General features: G+C 46.7%; 1 pseudogene; it reads left to right on the top strand.

Annotated features, from left to right (window-relative positions):
* Nucleotides 1–10,164: 10,164 nt before the first annotated feature.
* LOC126110016 (5S ribosomal RNA) lies at nucleotides 10,165–10,283 on the top strand (annotated as a pseudogene).
* The last annotated feature ends 1,729 nt before the right edge of the window (nucleotides 10,284–12,012 follow it).

Raw genomic sequence — 12,012 nt, 5'->3', positions numbered from 1 at the left:
GCGCCAGACACTTGTTATCTTATATAGGCGTTGCCGATGGCAGCGCAGTATTTTGCCTGTTTACATGTCTCTGTATTAGAATACGCATGTCTATACCAGTTTCTTTGGCGTTTCAGTGTATAATGTATCTCCCGTTAACCGTGCTTACACAGCAGCCGGATCATCGTGCAGCGACCCTTCACCATTAAAGCCTCCCATATTACTATAATTGTAAACGTGCAACTAACACTGCCGGATAAACAAACACGAGACAGAACCGAGCAATATTTAAGGGAAGCTTGAGAGGATGAGTAAAGTGGGCATTACTGTTGTAAACAGCAGGGACCGTGAGTGAATGGGACTAATTTTTTTGCAAACAAGACGTTCAGTGCACATTTGTCGACAACATGACTGCTGCACCTGAAAGTGAGACGCGTCGATAGGCGTATCGTGAGTTTTGACGGTAATATTTCACGAGCATACACTGTACCATTCGTCACAACTGCCCTGAAACCATTCACAGTACGGCGCGTTTCCTGTAGACACCACCGTATTTGTTTACTATAACCTCATCGCCTGTTTGCTGTGGCGGCCACAGGAGGGCAAGTGCAATAATATCGTGGTTAGGTAATACCATTGATGTTTGCACTGTGCTGCAATTACTTTGAATACAGTACAGATACGAAGATACCCGGAGATAAGAAGTCAAATGATATGCAATTAGCAGTACTTCATGGAGAAATACATCCATGGTAGAGGCAGGTGACCATTCAGATTTGACACAACCTTGTAATATAGAAAGGTCTTGATCGCACAGTTCTTTATTAAGCGTTACTCGTTTCAAAATTTCATCATCAGACTGACGCTGTGGAATGAAGTGTACAAGAAAATTAATAATAGCAAATACATACATAAGTAACGCATCTAAGCACTCTAATGTAGGCTACAGAAATTTCATTTATTATCATACTACATGTAATTAATGACATAACAGAATTATTTACCTAATATTTTTTGGTACCTAACGACGCACTTTTCATACTGTTAGTATTTGAATTCTTCTTCCATAAAAGTAGCATGAATGTATTTTGTCAAGTTGTTCACGAGGTGCTGACATGAACTTAATCGCTTGCATAGCAGTTTGTGAAGTTACTCTTTGATTTGTTTTCTATGGTTAATGCTAGCGCCACCTACTGGCCTTCTTTTACCTCTTTGTTAGATTAATCACCACACTCAGTTTGGTACTGGTTCTATTCGAATAGACAATGGCACTGTCAGATTTGCCTACATGAGATGAGATTTGTGTTCTATTCAGTCTATCGTGAGCTTTGTACTAAAGTTTGATTTTTATGAGTACGATTGAAACTGAAATTTTTGTATACTGGAATACCTAGATGCATACTTATGTACATATTTTCTATGATTAACTTTTTTGTACACTTCACTCCACAAGTTCAGCGTGATGACGAAATTTTGAAACGCGTAACGGTTCATAAAGAGTTGTGCGATCAAGACCTTTCTGCATTTGAAAGTTGTGCCAGAAATGCAAATCGAGCCACCACAGACCACCCTTCCCGTACACCAAAGAATTCAGAAAATACCCCACAACAACCTCCGTAATTTTAGCAGTGGTTTACCTCTTCTTCTTGTAGACGCATATCAGTTTATAAAGCACGAAAACTTCTCGTTTGGACGGTTGTGAAGGCCAGTAGGTGGGCAATTACAGGTCTGACTGACACTGGTGACGAAAATCAATCGCTGATTACGTGCATGTATAGTTCCCAGTTGATAAGTAACGAGTAATAAAACAGCACATTTCACACGCGTGGAGAATGGAAGCAAATACTAAAAAATTTAACAGCGGGCGTGTCAATAAGTCAATGCGTATTCAATGCACTCTGTTGGGAAATTTGTGATGTGTGAAAACAAATGAAAAAAATATGTTAACGCGGCACTGAATGTCGAGTACTGCTTTTGTATTGTGTCATTGCGTTCAGAATGGCAGAGGGTACTTACATAATTAACATATGAACTGATAAATTTCGAAGCGAATGTAATGTTCTGGATGGATAAAGCTTGATGCTCGTTTTTCCCGCGCGCGTTTCGAGAGTGGAACGGTAGAGAGACAGCTTGAAGGTGTTTCATTGAACCCTCTGCCAGGCACACTTTATTGCCAATAGCAGAGTAATCACGTAGATGTAGATGTACTCCTCTCGTAGCTTAACATGTAATAAATCTTTTGTTGTTGTTTTCGGGCGTATCAGTTCTCTTCCTGTGGTGAGAAACAGTTTACAGCTCCCTGCTACTGTAAAAATAATGGTTCAAATGACTCTGAGCACTATGGGACTTAACTTCTGAGGTCTTCAGTCTCCTAGAACTTAGAACTACTTAAACCGAACTAACCTAAGGACATCACACACATCCATGCCCGAGGCAGGATTCGAACCTGCGAGCGTAGCGGTCGTGCGGTTCCAGACGGAAGCGCCTAGAACCGCTCGGTCACACCGTCCGGCTCCCTGCTACTGTAGTGATACTCGTTTGTTTTCCAGTCTCGTAGAACGCCCATTAGCTATCAGAGAAGAACGGAAGAGCAGAGATTAACGCCTGAGTACGAGCTAAGTATGGGAAAGGGAACTGGTCGTGTCCTTTACATGGGAAACATGCAAGCGTATGTCTTCTGCGAATTTTGCGAAATCGCGGTACCTCCAAGTCGGAATGGAATATTGAACTCACATCTTGCTGAATGTGAACTCAGTGTTTCAATGTACTGCACCACATCCCTCGGTAGTTTCTATTGAGGACTTCCGTGAAAAACTTTCGGTACAGCGGCATGAATTCATGTCGGAATAGGTCGGACTAGGTCCCGGACAATCCGGAAATTCAGAAAAAAATTAAAATCACGTGGGTTAAACGAGATAGACACAAACGATATACACTCTAAGACAAAAAAAAAAAAAAAGGGACGTGCCACGAAGAAATTATCCCAATGGGACGGAAATCGGTATATGTCGAAAATTATTTCGAAAAAAATTAGGATGATTTATTCAGGAGTAAGAAGGAGAAAGAGCTTCACAAATCCAGCCACTCAATAACGCGTCGGTCTACCTCTGGCCCTTATGCAAGCAGTTATTCGGCTTGGCACTGATTTATAGATTTGTTGGATGCCTCAAGAGGGATACCGTCGGCTTGGCACTGATTTATAGATTTGTTGGATGTCCTCATGAGGGATACCGTCGGCTTGGCACTGATTTATAGACTTGTTGGATGTCCTCATGAGGGATACCGTCGGCTTGGCACTGATTTATAGATTTTTTGGACGTCCTCATGAGGCATATCGTGGCAAATTCTGTCCAACGGGTGAGTTAGGTCATCAAAATCCCGAGATGGTTGCAGGGCCCTGCCCATAGTGCTTCAAACGTTCTCAGTTGGAGAGATATCCGGCGACTTTGCTGGCCAAGGTAGGTTTTGGCGAGCTGAAGGCTCTCAGTATAAACTCTCGCCGTGAGCGGACGGGAATTATCTTGCTGAAATGTAAGCCGAGATAGGGTTGCCATGAAGTGCAATAAAACAGAGCGTAGAATTCGTCCACGCACCGCTGTGGTGTGAGGATGCCGCGGGTGACGACCCAAAAGCGTCCTGCTGCGAGAGGAAACGGCACCCTAGACCTTAACTCTGGTTGTCAGGCCGTATGACGGGTGACGCTCAGCTTGATATCCCACTGCTGTCCAGAGCGTCTCCGAATACATTTTCGCTGGCCATCGGGACTCATTTCGAAGGCGGACTCATCAGTCACTGAGGTTCCACACTTTCCCAGTAAACCATTATCTTTTCCAGCTGCGTTTTTGCCATTTTATGTGTCACAATGTCTTCAGACTGAGCACGAACTTCGTCAGCTCATCCGTCATCACTATCGTCATTGCCTTCCAGACGAAAAGACGACCACAATCTCGCCATCAAAAATCGCACCGTAACCAGCGCCACTGTCATTTCGCAGGAAGGCGTCTAGTGTTCATGGTCCAAGTTAATGGTTTGTTTTCAACTCTTCTTAAATGTCTACGATGTCCAGTTTGTGAAGTGTAATGCATAAATTCCATAGAAGTTTGATCTTCGCACCTCCGAGATATTTTCTGTAAACCTGATGCACATCGCGAGTCGTTAACAGCTAACATTTTTCCTGTCGTAATTTTTAACACAACAATTTCAAATGTGCCTTATTAAAGATTGAACTTGCGACCTCATACCCAAGGGTTTCCTTGTATGTCCGCGGTGATGGACTTAGAACAGCGAGCTGGTCTGGAGATAGCTGGCCAGACCGGCGGCATGAACTTCCATTTACAGAAGTGGTGACCATTGGTATCATTGCAGTGCTGCAATCACGGATTAAGTGGAATTCCTTATCACATCAGCACTTATCTAAGCACATTCCTTGTCACCTTCGTTGCTTTGTCACCTTCGTTTATCTTCAAAAATGGTTCAAATGGCTCTGAGCACTATGGGACTTAACTTCTGAGGTCATCAGTCCCCTAGAACTTAGAACTATTTAAACCTAACTAACCTAAGGACATCACACACATCCATGCCCGAGGCAAGATTCGAACCTGCGACCGTAGCTGTCGCGCGGCTCCAGACTGTAGCGCCTAGAACCGCTCGGCCACTCCGGCCGGCCGTTGATCTTCAAAGACCTTACTGCTACACATCATTGGATTCGTCTCGGTAGCCGCTATTACAAAATAAGTACCCCACTATAGCTTCCCATTTGAAAAAAAAAGTTGACCTTCGTATCTCTGAAGCGATCCCACCTAGCAACGAGAAACCCAACGTCATATTATGGCTCCCGTTGCCCCAGGAAACTTCTGTCCCACAAACTTTTCATTTCCTATCATACTTTCAGAGTTATTATCGCTGGCAATAGTGAGTCGCTCCGTAGATAACGTGCAGACGTCACGGTGCACCCTGACAGATCCTATGGGTGTATTCTCTTCAAAGAATAACGGACTGAGAATAGAGGTGCTTGTGAATCCAAACAATACAGGCACATACGGCGAGCGAAGTGTCTCTTCCTGCACAACACGTATCTTAGCAGTACTCCAAATTCCGCAGTTCTCAGTATCAACTGCACCCTGTAGTGTAAAATGTGCCTCTTCATTCCATAGTACATTCCCCGGCCACTTGTCATCAAACTCGACCCGTGACAGAAACTGAAGAGTTAATTCAGAAATCTGCTGCGGATCACTAGGTTTCAGTTGCTGCGACGTCTGGATCTTCTATGGGTAGTAGTTAAAACAGACCGCAAAAAAATTGTAAATTTGTGGTGAGATCTTATGGGACCAACTCCATAGGTCATGGGTTCCTAAGCTTACACACTACTTAATCCAACTTAAACTAACTTAGGCTATGGACAAAACACACACCCATGCCCAAGGGAGGACTCGAACCTCCGACGGGGGATAGACCGCAAAACTTTCCGTACTGTTGACCACGGGGTCGACAATTCTCGTTACACTGCACGAGCACTAGGCACTACGAGGAGCACATGTTGCACGGTCAGTTACAGCAACAGCAACCTCGTCAATAACTTCCGCCGACACAGGACGCCTTCCTCTTTTAGATGCCCCGCCCAGTTCACCCCTGCACTCGAATTTCGTTATCATCTTTTTCAAACCATTTAAAGTCATGGACCTGTCCTCAGACATTTCCGTCAGCGATGCTCTCTCGCCGGCCGCGGTGGTCTAGCGGTTCTAGGCGCTCAGTCCGGATCCGCGTGACTGCTACGGTCGCAGGTTCGAGTCCTGCCTCGGGCATGGATGTGTGTGATGTCCTTAGGTTAGTTAGGTTTAAGTAGTTCTAAGTTCTAGGGGACTGATGACCACAGATGTTAAGTCCCATAGTGCTCAGAGCCATTTGAACCATTTTTTTATGCTCTCTCAACACAGCACTGTAATTGCAGCTCAAATAAAATAGTTTCACTAATAGTGCACAGTCTCTCTTCTCGATAGCCATCCTCTTCACTCACGTTATGACTTATCAAGTTAACAGCATAGGTGTCACAGCGTCATATAAACAGTGTTCAGCGCCAGATGTGCTCTCGGTGGTCACATTTGGAACTAATTGTTTTGACTGCATATTTACCATGTGTCGCTGTTCAAAATGGCTCTGAGCACTTTGGGACTTAACATCTGAGGTCATCACTCCCCTAGAACGTAGAACTACTTAAACCTAACTAACCTAAGGACATCACACACATCCATGCCCGAGGCAGGATTCGAACCTCCGACCGTAGCGATCGCGCGGTTCCAGACTGAAGCGCCTAGAACCACTCGGCCACACCGGCCAGCTTGTTTCGCTGTCATACGACAATTACAGTCCAAACTGCGTCTCCGTGAGTAGCTACGCCTCATTTATAAGTACCCAGTATTAATTGATTATGTCAGCACGATCTGTAATTCCACAAGTATACACGTTCAAAGCCAACAGTTTCCCACTAGAGTACTAAAACAAATGCTCAGCCACAGCAAAACAAATTCGTCCGCACACAAAGGAAATCTCACAAAAGAAAAGCGGGTAAATAATGTGGCCGAGGGGAAAAAAAAGTCACTCGCTACGATACTGACAATGTAAAATGAAGAACACTTGTTTCATGGAAATTATGTCTCAGTCCCCTGACAATAATATTACCTGCCTATAAATTCATCTTTTTTTGGTGTCTTTCGTTAAGCAATGATGCCCTGAGTAGTGCTTGTATTAACCCCTTTTCCTCTATTCTCTTTACTGAGCAACTAGAAAAGCTAGCAATTGCTGTAACGTGCCCAGTTACGAAGAACGTTTCCTGCAGTGTTTGTAGAACTGCGATGCTGTGCTGTGTGATCGATAGATGTCGCAAGGATAACGTTCATACTGCGTAGGTTGGCAGGCGACAGTTAACGAAGGCAGTCATTACGCGATTATTTGGAACATACACTCCTGGAAATGGAAAAAAGAACACATTGACACCGGTGTGTCAGACCCACCATACTTGCTCCGGACACTGCGAGAGGGCTGTACAAGCAATGATCACACGCACGGCACAGCGGACACACCAGGAACCGCGGTGTTGGCCGTCGAATGGCGCTAGCTGCGCAGCATTTGTGCACCGCCGCCGTCAGTGTCAGCCAGTTTGCCGTGGCATACGGAGCTCCATCGCAGTCTTTAACACTGGTAGCATGCCGCGACAGCGTGGACGTGAACCGTATGTGCAGCTGACGGACTTTGAGCAAGGGCGTATAGGGGGCATGCGGGAGGCCGGGTGGACGTACCGCCGAATTGCTCAACACGTGGGGCGTAGGGTCTCCACAGTACATCGATGTTGTCGCCAGTGGTCGGCGGAAGGTGCACGTGCCCGTCGACCTGGGACCGGACCGCAGCGACGCACGGATGCACGCCAAGACCGTAGGATCCTACGCAGTGCCGTAGGGGACCGCACCGCCACTTCCCAGCAAATTAGGGACACTGTTGCTCCTGGGGTATCGGCGAGGACCATTCGCAACCGTCTCCATGAAGCTGGGCTACGGTCCCGCACACCGTTAGGCCGTCTTCCGCTCACGCCCCAACATCGTGCACCCCGCCTCCAGTGGTGTCGCGACAGGCGTGAATGGAGGGACGAATGGAGACGTGTCGTCTTCAGCGATGAGAGTCGCTTCTGCGTTGGTGCCAATGATGGTCGTATGCGTGTTTGGCGCCGTGCAGGTGAGCGCCACAATCGGGACTGCATACGACCGAGGCACACAGGCCCGACACCCGGCATCATGGTGTGGGGAGCGATCTCCTACACTGGCCGTACACCACTGGTGATCGTCGAGGGGACACTGAATAGTGCACGGTACATCCAAACCGTCATCGAACCCATCGTTCTACCACTCCTAGACCGGCAAGGGAACTTGCTGTTCCAACAGGACAATGTACGTCCGAATGTATCCCGTGCCACCCAACGTGCTCTAGAAGGTGTAAGTCAACTACCCTGGCCAGCAAGATCTCCGGATCTGTCCCCCATTGAGCATGTTTGGGACTGGATGAAGCGTCGTCTCACGCGGTCTGCACGTCCAGCACGAACGCTGGTCCAACTGAGGCGCCAGGTGGAAATGGCATGGCAAGCCGTTCCACAGGACTACATCCAGCATCTCTACGATCGTCTCCATGGGAGAATAGCAGCCTGCATTGCTGCGAAAGGTGGATGTACACTGTACTAGTGCCGACATTGTGCATGCTCTGTTGCCTGTGTCTATGTGCCTGTGGTTCTGTCAGTGTGATCATGTGATGTATCTGACCCCAGGAATGTGTCAATAAAGTTTCCCCTTCCTGGGACAATGAATCCACGGTGTTCTTATTTCAATTTCCAGGAGTGTAGAATGGAGGCGCCCTATGCTCACGGCAGGAGGTATGCGTCTTTCCTATGCAGAGGGCCACGTTATTTTGTGCGGGGTGTACCTACATGTCTGTTTTCTACTACCATGCCTACAACCCTCCAATTTTGCCTTCTATATTTCGCTGTGGAGCTGGACACTGCGTTATGTAGACAATGGGAATGCCTGTGACGTCACAAGCTCTCAGAAAAACGTGCGAGATTGTTAGACGCTAACGAGATTACTAATCAGTGACCACTTCGGCTCTTACTTTTAATACATGCATGCATTCCCGTCCCGTGTCCGTGGCACACGGTAAATATCGAGGCGTTATGCAAACATACGGCGGCAGTGGCCGGGGGATTGGGGGGCGGGGGGGGGGGGGGGGAAGTGGGCAGGGGCAGGGGGAGACAGAGGGGGCAGGATAGTCACATTTAATCCTTTTCGCCAATACAGATTGGGCCGTGGCAGCAGCAAATATTTACAGAGCGCAATCAGAGCGTGGACGACACGGTAAGCCCCAGGGACAATACGCAGTGGCATAGCGCTATGTGTGACCGGCCAGCGCGGGTGTAAATATTGTACAACGCTGCAGTAATAGTGGAGCTGTACTGCTGTGTGTGTGTGTGTGTGTGTGTGTGTGTGTGTGTGTGTGTACGTGTTAATCAGGTCACAGTTGGGAAGAATAACGAATCGACAGGCCGCGAAGGCACAAATGGAAATATTTCACTGTGCGGACAGCAAACTGTGCTAGTGTCTCTGGCGCGGAAATTCATCTGCGTTGCTGACTGTTACACAGTGTGATAAATCTTGTTTTGCACTAATTCACTGCCATGTTATTTAGAATTTTGAGTTATGAACGATAATCAGCAGCACTAACGGATAATAAATAACATGCTATTTGATATGGTTTTTTTGTACTCCAACCCTTCTTTTTTCTTTCACCGTTGTCATCATGTCACAACAATATTACATATATACGAGCTGACTACCCGGCATTTTTCACTTCGCCCTCTCTCTGTCCATGTCGTCCTCTCTGTCCATCTCCTTCTCCTCCCTCTCTCTGTCCAGTTCCTCCACCACCACTCTCTGTCCATCTTCTGTTGCTCCTCTCTCTATACAGCTGCTATTTCTCCATCTGTTTGTCCATCTGTTCCTCCCCACTCTGTTCATCTATTCTTTCGCACCCTGTCCATTTTCTCCTTCCCATCTCTCTGTCCATCTCCGGCCGGCCGATGTGACCGAGCGGTTCTAGACGCTTCAGTCCGGAACCGCACGACTGCTACGGTCGCAGGTTCGAATCCTGCCTCGGGCATGGATGTGTGTGATGTCCTTAGGTTTAAGTAGTTCTAGGTTCTAGGGGAATGATGACGTCAAGATGTTAAGTCCCATAGTGCTCATAGCCATTTGAACCATTTTGTCCATCTCCACCGCTCCCTTCTCTCAATGCAGTTCCTCTTTCACCTCTCTGCCTGTGCGTCTCATACTCTCCATGTTATCATCACAGCAGGGTGATGGTTCTTACCACCACAGTATTTCTTTCCTGACAATAAGCGATATATGTGTCAAGTTTGGCTAAAATCGATGCACGAATTTAGGAGAAGTTCTTTCCACCCGGCTTTACCCGCGTATGCACATGTCATATTTCACGTATATCTGATATATTTCACCGTATTTGTCCACATATTTCACCTGTATCTTCAGCGAATTTCGCTCTGCAGTTTCGTTTTTACCCAGCTCAGTGTTTATGACGTCATGCAGTCACAATGATATGGTTTTGCAGGTATATTCAGAGGTATATGTGAATACTGCCAACGGCCCTGCCGCAGTGGTAACACCGATTCCCGTCAGATCACCGAAGTTAAGCGCTGTTGGGCTGGGCTAGCATTTGGATGGGTGTCCATCCCGGTCGGCCGAGCGTTGCTGGCAAGCGCGGTACACTCAGCCCTTGTGAAGAGATCTGAGGAGCTACTTGATTGAGAAATAGCGGCTCCGGTCTCGTAAACTGACATACGGCCGGGAGGGCGGTGTGCTGACCACATGCTCTTCCATATCCGCATCCAGCATCCAGTGACGCCTGTTGGCAGAGGACGACACGGCGGCCGGTCGGTAGCATTAGGCCTTCATGATCTGTTCGGGCGGAGTTTAGTTTTTATATGTGAATATTTCATCCGAAATGTGTTGCGAAAGAAGTAATAAATCTTTAAGTCATGCATGATGTGGAAGTTTTTCGCGCGTCTCATTGTTTATTACGCTATGTCTCCTGAACTATGTGTCGTAGAATGACATAATTTTGCACGTTCATTCTACGGTGTAAATGAATATTGACTGAAAAATGTGTAGGGAATACAGTTAGTAGTAAACTAAACTCCGCCCGAACAGGCCATAGAGGCCCAACGCTACCGACCGGCCGCCATGTCATCCTGAGCCCACAGGCGTTACTGGATGCGGATATGGAGGGGCATGTGGTCAGCACACCGCTCTCCCGGCCGTATTTCAGTTTACGAGACCGGAGCCGCTATTTCCCAATCAAGTAGCTCCTCAGTTCGCTTCATAAGGGCTGAGTGCATCCCGCCTAGCAACAGCGCTCGGCAGACAGGGTGGTCACCCAGCCAAGTGCTAGCCCAGCCAGCGCTTAACTTCGGTGATCTGACGGGAACCGGTGTTACCAATGTGGCAACGCCGTTGGCACAATTAGTAGTAAAGAAGTAATAAATTAAAACCTAATGACTGATGCGTCAATTTTCTGTATGGACAACGTAAATGTAGTGGGTGTTGTCAGTGCATGTTTCGTAAATGTTTGAAATTATGGGTAAAGTCAATAAGTGCTTTCGTCCTTGATTACTGCATGAATGAAGTCTGAGTATTCGCGCTTCGTGGACTGTAGTTTCTCACCCTCCCCCTCGCACCTTGGACAGATAGTTTACAAACGTAGTCGTATCGGAAACGCTTACATACTTGGCAACTTGGCACGAAAGCCACTGATGATGCCATTTTTGGACGTCAGATAAATCGCTCCGTTTCCGCATTGCGACAACTACTGCATTGTTTCCCGCGTTCCCCCCCGACACGCTTTATATACCCTCCACTGCTAGTGCTGCCAACTGCCGTCTGGGAGTGGTTACTCCACTTTGACGGACATATTCGTTCGTCACATTAAGCTTAATGGACCGCGTAATACGCCAGGCGTTTCTAAAACATTTATTTGCTAGCATTGGCCACTCAACATATATTTTCTTTAATGTCCTTTGTTGTTAATAACATGAGCTTATTCCGAAGAATGATCACCTTTATCCAAGTTAATACTGGGCAGAAATCCAATCTACATTTGTATAGGACCTTCTCTTGTGCAGTAGGGCAAACAAGCTACAGCAAAAAGTTTAGAAATCACAGCACTAACACTCGTATTTTGAAGTCCAACTAAGGAATTTCCTCACGGCTCACTTCTTCTACTCTGTCGGGCAACTTCTGAAGAAAAGCAAATTCTTGTGTTAGCAGCTGGTTGCCTGCATTGCATTGGTGTAAGTTTTAGTTTATTTATTGTTACTTTTTCTGATATCGTACACAGAATATATCTGGAACTAATTCTAACGGCAGGTGAAACTAGCAATAAACATCCCCGAAAATTAGCACCAGATTTTAAACTGTAAGAAATTTC

Source organism: Schistocerca cancellata, chromosome 12 (assembly GCF_023864275.1).
Source record: "Schistocerca cancellata isolate TAMUIC-IGC-003103 chromosome 12, iqSchCanc2.1, whole genome shotgun sequence".
NCBI classification, from domain to species: Eukaryota; Metazoa; Arthropoda; class Insecta; order Orthoptera; family Acrididae; genus Schistocerca; species Schistocerca cancellata.
The sequence above is the reverse complement of the archived record's forward strand: the minus strand, read 5'-3'. Positions and strand labels throughout refer to the sequence as shown.